The 9,340-nt window shown below is 58.4% G+C and overlaps 1 protein-coding gene across 4 annotated transcripts in view; it reads left to right on the top strand.

Annotated features, from left to right (window-relative positions):
* The window catches only part of Elfn2 (extracellular leucine rich repeat and fibronectin type III domain containing 2), a 45,702-nt gene that overhangs the window by 918 nt on the left and 35,444 nt on the right, over window positions 1–9,340 (top strand). Inside the window, exons 1-2 of one of the 4 annotated variants that reach the window (XM_055603033.1) lie at window positions 1,630–1,680; window positions 2,470–2,568. The exons of the other annotated variants lie outside the window; for them this stretch is intronic. The gene's annotated coding sequence lies outside the window, so the exon portion shown is untranslated. Of the gene's footprint in view, window positions 1–1,629; window positions 1,681–2,469; window positions 2,569–9,340 lie in introns of those variants that run through there. 4 annotated transcript variants of the gene reach the window in all.

Raw genomic sequence — 9,340 nt, 5'->3', positions numbered from 1 at the left:
ACACACACACACACACACACACACACACACACACACACACACACACTGGGCCAGCAGGGCTTCCTCGAAATGTTTGGAGGGGAGAGAGCTGGTGTGTCTGTGTCTGTGTCTGTGCCTGTGCGTCTCTCAGGGTGTGAATCTGCGCACTTAGGGAGACTGTGTGGCGGATGGAGGCTGACAGGCCTCAGCATGTCAGGCATGACCAAGGAGAACAAGCCGAGCCGGGGACGCGGCTTGCAGTCTCTGCTTGGGAGGCATGTGGCACTTCGGAGCACTTTCCAGAGCTCTGGACCATTCCTACCCTGCGGTTGGTCCCTCCCTGAGAGATACAGGTGTTGGGCTGGCGTGTGTGTGCGTGTGCGTGTGTGTTGAGTTCGCGAGCTCTCGTGTCCGGCTGCGGATGTCACTGTCAGCAGGCCAGGCTGTGGGAGGAGAAGCTGGGGGAAAGGGCAGCTGCTGGCGGTACCTGGAGGAATGGAGCAGGAGCTGCAGCTCTGGCCGTTGGCTTCACTGATGGAGGAGGGGCACCCTCCGGAGCTGCAGCACGGGGGCGAGGCGTGTTTGCCTGTGTGTGTGTGTGTGTGTGTGTGTGTGTGTGTGTGTGTGCTCTCGTGTGCGCACGTGTGCTCGGCTCACACTGTTTCTGTGGCCTGTGGACACCTGTGGGACGTGTCCTATCTAGATCAACAGCAGTGCATGTGGGCTCGCACACACATGTTAACGTCTGGTGTGTGGGCGAGGGCACACCGGTGCTGTCTCAGCTGCCTATGGGCCCTACTGCTATGATTGGTGGACAGGGGCACCTCCGGACCAACAGCCTTTGGGCAGGAAGAGAGGAATAGGGAGACATCACCGAGTTAGAAATGTGTGTGTGATGTCAGTGAGAACCTTGGCGTGTGACATCAGCTTCAGGCTATAGGTGACGTCACTGGGACAGCAGTGTGAGGGCCAGCCTCATGGGCCTGGGCCTATGATGTCACTGTGTGGGGCTGAGTGTCCTCAGGTCCCCCCTTCCCCTGCCCCGGGAGAGAGGAGAAGAGGGATAGGGGATGGAGCCTCAGAGCAATCAGCCTTTCCCAAAGGGGTCTCCAATTCAGGGGGCATGGGCCCCCCCTTTTTTAAGGACCTTGCCCCTCAGGGAAGAATGCGTCTGATCCTCCCAAATGTGGCACCTCCTACCTTCTTAGGTTTGCTGTGCTGGCCTTCTTGTCCCAGCAGTTCTCATACCTTGGGCAGCCATGTTTTGGAACATCCATGTGCCCGGGGCCTTTCTCTGAGTTTTGTGATTCAGGTGTTCTCTCTCCACTTCCCTGCCAGATGGGAGGGGGACGGGGGTCACAGGAACTGCAGCAGGCCTTTCCTTGTCTGGCACGTGAGGCGGAATCCAGTCTGTGCCAGATCCATTTTTCCAAAAATTCCTGAGGGCAGCCCCCCTCTCGCTGCCCCCCCACCCCAATGCTGTTTTGATTAAGTTGAACTTTGCAAAGAATTTGCTTCTCTTCTTTCCTGGGGGTCTCACAGCAGCCCTGTGAGGTGGGTGGGCTGGCTGCTGTTACCGGCACTCGGGGAAACTGAGGTCAGTACATTCTTTCCTCCACAGGGTGGCTGCAGGGAAACACCAGGTCAACAGGGAAGGGGACCTTTGTGCCACAGAGGGGGTGGGGAGAGCCAGCTTGACAGGTACGTTGAACGGTTGACTGGCTGTGGCTCCCACAGATTTGGATAGAGACGGACACACACCCCCCTTCTCCAGGGGGGAGGGTCCAGGGTCTCGCTCTCCCTCTGCTTTCTCCCTGCTGTGATCTTCTTGTCACCCTATAGCAGTTTTGGGCGCAGAATGGAGCGCTAGGATCACCATTCCCCGGAGTGTGTGAAATAAGCTCTGTAGGGAGGGAGTGGCTGTTTACCTCGGAATCTGACAGCTGAGGCCAGGCCAGCTCCAGAGTCCAGGTCCTCTCCTGCCCCAAACCGTTCTCCCTGCCTCCCATACTGCACCAGCAGAGTCCGTTCTTCTCAGTCTGATACTCTGGCACCTGTCAGGCTGCTTGGGTGAGACCATTCCAGAAGGCTAACTCAGTCGTCTGCCTCCAGCTGTCCCGGCTGATCCCCGATCAAATTAACTTCTGGTTCAATGATCACTCAGGGCAGAGGCCCTGACGCGGTGGCCGGTGGGCTCGGGATAACAGAGCAGCCCTTTCCTTCAGCCTGGCCCTGCACTCAGCGCCTGGGGAAGCCCTCAGAGAGAGGTCTTGAGGACTGGAGAGACAGCTGAGCAGGCCAGAGGAAGGGCTTGGTTCCAGAGAGCAATGAGCAGTACGGTGGCAATGCCAAGAAGAGTATTAGGGAAAGGTCCCACCAGTCCCTGCCGAGGGCCCGGCTTGGGGTACAATCTCTAACTTGCCCTCGGCTCTTGCTCAATCCCACAGAGTCCTTGTGTTGTAAAAGCAATCATTATTCCTCATTTCACAGACAAGACACAGAGAGGTTGTAGACCAGCCCAGGGCCACACAGCAGCGGAGTCAGCACTGGAACTTCAAGGGAGCACTCAGAGGCAAAGTCCATTCATTGGTAAACACCATGGCCCAGGGGGCCTGGGTCCTTCCATCTTTGGGTGCCCAGTCACTAGGGTCCTCTCGTCCTTATGCCAGTCATTTGTAAATGGGGGTGGACGGGGACCTGGCCATGTGGGAAGCAGTAGGTGAGGGAAGCCTACTGTGACGGTTGCAGGGATAGAAGAGTGGGAGGAGACCCTGGGCCAACCAGCTTCTGGTTTTACTCTCCCATCCTGCTTTCTTTTCTGCCTCCACCCAGGCCTGTCACATCCCTGAAGGCAGGTCTCTGGTTCTGGCCTTCCAGAACCTCGGTGCCTCCAGCCTTGTGTTAGTGGGTACTTGGCAGTGCGTGCGTGCGTGCGTGTGTGTGTGTGTGTGTGTGTGTGTGTGTGTGTGTATGCAGGTACACGTGCACACACTTCCTGCTCCTTCCAGCCTGTACTTCTTGCCCTCTGAATTGTGCAGGAACCAGTCCAGGAAGTGAGGAGGGTCTGGGAGTGACATTCTACTCGCCCCGGGTTGTGTCATGATCAGGAAGAGGGCAAGGCTCATCACCCCCAGTCACCCCTTCTCTCTTGGGACCATGGGAATTGACTCCCAAGTTTTGCTGATTTGTCTCCTCTGAGCCAGCCCCAAGACTCAGTTTCCCTCCTGAGTGTTGTCTCTTTTCCACTACAGTCCTCCTGGGGTCCTGGAGAGACAGAGGCTGGGGCCTGCTCGCCTCTCTCTCCTGCCCTTCTCGTGACCTGGGCCTGAGGTGGTGGGGGCGGGGTGTGCGTGTGTGTTGGGGGGGATATTTCACAGATCTGCTTCCTCGCTGAGCCGGTCTGTCTCTCCCGCCGCCCGCCAGACTCCATAGGTCCTCGGAAGACGCTCACAGAATCCGTGTTCCTTTCATCTACCCGAGGGTGGGTGACGCCGTTCCTATTCAGATGGCGCACACATATGTACACGGTTCACGCGGGGAGAACAGCAGGCCCCGGGGCTCAGACAAGTGCCCTTGGAAACGAGTCCTATACCTCCGCCACACAGTAGGGCTGGCTTGACAGCCGGTCTTCATTAGTGGGTGCTCTGAGCAGGAAGGGCTGGGGCTGCGGGCCGGAGGCAGGTGCTATGGAGCCCCAGGCTGGCTGGCGGGGTGGGGGGGGGAGGCTGGGCTGCCTTCTGTTCTGAGCAACCTAGAACTCCCTATGAGAAACTCTCTCTCTCTTCTTGTTTAATTTTGACTGGAGGATTTTGGCTGCCAGCCTCAGGGGGTGGGAGGGAGGGCTTGACCAGGTGGAGAGAGCGTGCATGGGCCGGGGCCATGGAGGTAGGGGAGAATGGAGAGAGTTTTGAGAGGGTCAAGTCTAGACTTGAGGTTTGGGGATCAACCATACAGGCCCGGAGGGCTGGGCTGAGGAGCCGTGCAGAACTGGCTTGGAGCATGCAGCTGTCCACTGCCTGTTAAAATGCAGGTTCTTAGGCACCCTGCTCGATGTCGGTCCCACAGGGTGCTGTGAGGGTCCAGGAACCCCGCTTTGATGCTGTCCTTGATGATCAACTTATTCATGTTTGCGGACGGATGACAGCGAAGGAAGGCTGTTACGCGTTCCTTCGGGTTTCGGGTTTCTGGGACTCTTCCCAGGCTATGGGGGGGGGGGCAGCAAGGCCATCCTGGCTCTCCCAAGGAGCCTGAGCTAAGGACCTGCCTGGGGTGACACAGGTGGATATAGGCTGACAGTCTTTAGCTTGCCCTGTTCTGCATGGATTCCGAGAGCCCCTCACACAGTCCCTAAACGCCCCTTGGTGGCACTCCTGTTGCACAGGTGATCAAGAAGATCCAGTCTGGGGTCCCGGATTCGAGGTGGCACTTCTGGTACAGCAGCCTTGGAGGCAGAGAACTGGAGAGGGCCTGCCCCAGCACCTTGGACAGAGCATCAGTTCCTACCCGGAGTCGGGCCTGCGGCTGCGCACCGCAGCGGGCGCGAAGGAGGGGGTGTAGAGCCAGGAAGGCGTCCCAGAGGAGGCTTGTATCCGGTGGGCCGGGGCTAGTCCCGCGGGTCCTCACCGCCCCGGCTTCATCCTGCGGCTGCCGGTCCCCGCCCGGCGCCGCCCGCCCCCGGCTCGGCCGCTGCTTTCCGCCTTACTTCCCTGTGCTTAGAATTTGCAGCCGCAGCCGCTGACGCTCTCGCAGCCAATTTCACGGGCTCTGGGCTCGGCTCGGTGCGCAGGATGAAGAGCCGCCGGCGGGGGCGGGTCGGGGTGGGGGCGGCGGTGGGGGTGGGAACGCGGGCCGGCGTGTTGGTGGGGCAGGAGCGTGCCTTGGTGGTAATGGGCTCCAACGCGCATCCCCTGAGGCCGCAGCAGAGGGTGCAGGCATGCCCGGCCCAGTGTCCCGGGGATGTGTAGCAGGTGTGCATTGGTCCCCGGTGCCTGGGAGGGGTTCCCTGTGTTGGCAGGCCTGGGGACATGTATGTGTTGGCGTGTGAAACTCTGTAGGGTGTCCTGCGCACGGGGGCGTGTTTGTCTGGGTGCCTCTGGCAAGCCTTGATGTGTGAGCAGTCCACAGTGGGGGGGCTAGTGTGTGTCTGTGGGTGTGCTGATGTGTGTCTCCGCAGTGTTCCCAGGAGTGTTGACACAGCTGTAGGGCTGAGTGTTGGGACGGACGCCCGGGTAGGGCCACCCCCCTGTCCAGGCTCTGTGGGCGTGTTGGTTCTGTCTGGATGCACTGCGTGGGTGTACGTCTGGAGTGTGCCCCGTGGCGTGGCTGCAGGGTCTCAGTGGGCCTCTGCTAGGTGCTTAGCCATTCTCTAAGCACCCCCACCCTCGTTCACCCTTGCTCCTGGGTGGGGATGAGAGGACCCAGGCAGGCAGGGCTTCAGTGTTTATGTTCTGGGTGCGTTGGCTGCCAGATCTGGGTGGGTCTACATATGTTTGTGAATGGCACTGGTTGAGGGGGTGAGGTGTGAGCCCCTGCCTGCGGGGGAGGTCTGGGAGTGCCATCTGGTCTGGTGGAGGATGTGGGACCAGACAGGCGAGGGGCCCGTGTGTGTGTGTGTGTGTGTGCGCGCGCGCGCGCGCGCACAACACATGTGTCTACATTCAGAGGCAGGGCTTGGACCCCACCATCCCTGTCCCACTTGTGTCTGGGCAGGTGTGGGTAAGCCCACGGCGGGGGGCTGGCAGGGCAGGACTGGGCGAGGAGTGTGTGTGTGTGTCAGAACGGGAGAGGGCGTGCAGGGTCAGTGCTCTCCCGGGGTGTGGCTCCAGTTGATGAGAGGGGCTGGGCCCCGCTGATGAGTTGGATGACTGGCCAGAAGGTGACACAGGTGGGCACTGAGATGAGGTGACGGCTTGCGCTTGTGAGCACCGGGTGTTGGTGTGGGTATGGGATGTGTGGGTGAGCTGGCTTGAGAGGGCCCCCGTGAGAGTCAGGAACCCAGTGGCAGGATTGTTTCCCTCTGTTTCCAGAAAGTCTACCCATCTGTTGATCACTCTTCTGCTCACGGGGTGTCAAGGATGGCTGGTGGCCCCTGGTCTCTGGCTGTGCCCCTGAGCCCCGTCTTATACCTTGGAGAGTTCCCAGTCTGCTTTCTGTGTCTTGAAGCCCCGCCCTGCCAGTGCTCCTCCCCCTTTGGAGGAGGAGCTCTTCCGACTCTAACCAGTTTGCCACATTGCTCCATCTTTCACCCCCATCTCTCATCCCTACTCTCCTTCTCCATCCTTTTCCTATCTTCCTCTCTATCTCTCAGAGTATCGTTGTGTCTCTTCATCTCTCTCCCCGTCCCTCTCTCTCTCCATCTCCTCCCATGTCTCTCCATATGTCTCTCTCTCTCTCCATCTCGCTTCTCATCTCTCTGACTTTTCTTCTTACTGTCTCACTCCATCTCTTTTCATATCTCTCCATCTCTCTTTCTCCCCTCTCCATCTTCTTCAGCCTCTTTCCCCCGCTGTCCCTCTCCCACCTCTCTCATCTGTCTCTCTCCATGTCTCTTTATCTCTGTCTCTCCCTGTCTCTCAGCCACCACCGTCCTCCATCTCTGTCTCTAGATCTGTCTCCATCTCTCTCCCTTTCCCTCCACCCCTCCTCTCCCTCGGCCTCTTCTCTCTCACACTGATATCATTTGTGGTATATGCTGTTGCCATGGGAAACCTAAGAAAGAAGTGAGTGTACCCTTCAAGACTTCAGCTTTTTCCCTCCTCCCTCCTCCTGCTGTCCCCTCCCTCTCTTCCTCTTCTCCCTCCCTCTCTCCCCCTCGCCTCCTGGCAGAGCGGAGGACTGAAGAGCTGAGCCGTTGCTGTGCTGGGCCAGGACCCAAGACCCTATTGCTACCGCTGCTGCTGCTGGGGCTGCCTAGGGGACCTCCCTCCTTGAGACCCGGGTCAGGGACAGAGCCTCACTGGCTGCAGGGACCCCCCCCTTTGCCGGCAGACATCTGGTAAGGACAGGGTCCTTATGACTGTGAGTGTGTGGCTCACATGACCTGGCCTTGCAAACCCGTGATCTAGCCCAGCTTCAGCCTGCTTCGGGTCCCTTCCTGCCTGGCCCAGACCCTGCCCCCAGCCGTGGGCACCCCAACCTTGCCTCTCCCTGGCTCCCTTTCCCTAAGGCCTCAGAGGCTGCTGGCAAAGTGGTAGGTTGTGTGGGGGGGGCTGGGACAGGCCTCAGGGAGGGTGAGAAGAAAGCCCTCGCTTCCAGCCCCTTTGCTTAGCTTAGAGGCCGACTCTCCCTGGCCTGTGCAGCGGATGTTTGTATCTGCTGGGCATGGGGGTCAGCCTCTGGGAAGGTCTGGGAGAACATGGCCTCTTTTCCCTCCAATGAGAGCTTCTCTCGGAAGAGCAGGCTGATGGAGGGGCTAGGTGAGGATGGAGTTGCCGGCTGTGTATGTGTGTGAGGTTTGATCCCCTGTCATTGAATTTTAGAGGTGGCAGGGAGAGCGGTGTGACACCAGGAGGCTGCAGGCAGGCAGGCAGGCAGCCGGCACTGTTCCAGCCTAACTATGGTTGGTGGCTGCCCTGGAGAGGAGAGGACTGTCACTGTCAGCAAGGCTGTGTTGGTGGTGGCCACGTGGAGAGAGCTGTTGTCCAGGCAAGCGGGCGGGCACTGAGTGACGGCAGTTGCTGTGGCATTGTGGTCTCCATGGAGAGAGGAGGAGACAGCAAGGAGGCTGGCTGGCTGGCTGGGCTCAGTGTTGGTGGTTGCTAAGCAGAGCAAGAGAGATGCTTTCTCTAAGGTGTGGTGGTCTACACGTGGAGGGCTGAGGCCGCTGAGGTGTGCAGGTCCCAGAAGGGGCTTCTGCAGGGAGAAGGCGTGTTGGAGGAGTGGTGGGGAGGGGCCTCAGGGGACTCGATGTTGCTGTTACAGGCTGAAGTGGGTGTTGGGGGGGAGTGCTTTCCCATGGCTAGGCCTGAGCTTCCTGTCCCTTCTGTCCTTCCAAAGCTTTCATTTATGCTCTGGGGTGACTGTGGCCTGCCTGGACCTCTCCTAATCCCTCTTTCCTCAGGGCCTTTGATCACCCAAGTCCCCATCTGGACACATGTTTAGTTCTTGTTCCTGTCCATGCTGGAGGCCTGCCGTCCCAGTTGCATCTGACACTGATGTTTGCCTTTGAGGTCCTAGTTGGGGAAGTTCATTGTCCGAGGTCACCCAAGAGGCTCAGGACTACGGTTGCCAAACAGCCAGCTTTCAGGCCCCCTCTGTCCCAAGGGGACCTGCCTCTGCCTCTCCCCAGGAATTCCCTGGAAGCAACATTTCCTTGAAATAAAAACAGGAAGTAGCTGAGAAGAATGCTGAACTTCTGGATTTGTGTGTTGTGGAAACCCTGGGCCTTGGTTTCCCCTTCCGTACAATGGGAAAGAGGCATCTGCCTCCCAGGATGGCTGTGTTGGGAGACATTGCATGGATACCTAGCACACCTAGCATGTTTCTGGGTCACGGCTGACTCACAGCAGGTGACACTGTTACTGTCCTCTTAAAGGTGACTTCAATGTGATTTTTCCGCTATTCATGGGAGGCTAGTGGTCTTGCTCTCAGAGGTCTGCCTGCTGCGTCCTTTTCCCTAGTTCTCTAGGAATGGGAGCAGGGTCCCTTGCTGGCCAAGCAGCATGGAACCCCATGTACTTGTGGGCTCCCTGATTGGGTCCTCTTCTGCCTGTTTTGTGTGCACTCTTATCAAGGGGCCCTGAACACAGGTATTGCCTGAGTCCCTGTTTTCTGCCTTCCTTCTTGGGGTTCTGTGTTCTAAGTTTCCTTAGCCAGTACCCTGGCCTGGGGCACTGCCTGTCTGGCTGACTTAGGGAATGCCTATCCTGTCTACGTTCTTGGCACCACAGGGGTATTAAGGCAAGGACTGAGGGGGGTGTTTACAGGGGATGCTGGGGTCACTTGGGTAACTAGGTGACTGTCCTTCAAGTGACAAGGGTCTTGGTTCAGGTCCTGATCTGGGATGGTGAGATGCCTGACTTCACCTCACCATTGGAAAGCCCTTCAGCCCTCCCTGCTCCTACCCTGCCAGCCTTCTTTGCGTTTCAGGTTGGCCTGGGGAGGGGCCAGAGGGCTTTTCCAGGTGACCCCAAATGGTATTAGGAGGTACCAGGCACCCCCAGACTTTAGTTGGGAACAATATCAGACTTTTCCAGAGTTAAACAGATGTGAGGTGGCCAGGGGGCTGACAGCAGCCCAAGGCTGGGGCCTACCAGGCTTAGGTGGTCTCCCAAGTGGCCATTTAGTGACTACTGCAACGAAGATAACTTTAAATGAACTAGGGTACGAAGAAAATATCAAATTCATACGACAACTGCCCAGA

Source organism: Psammomys obesus, unplaced genomic scaffold (assembly GCF_907164565.1).
Source record: "Psammomys obesus unplaced genomic scaffold, mPsaObe1.curated_primary_1811, whole genome shotgun sequence".
Classification (NCBI taxonomy): domain Eukaryota; kingdom Metazoa; phylum Chordata; class Mammalia; order Rodentia; family Muridae; genus Psammomys; species Psammomys obesus.
The sequence above is the reverse complement of the archived record's forward strand: the minus strand, read 5'-3'. Positions and strand labels throughout refer to the sequence as shown.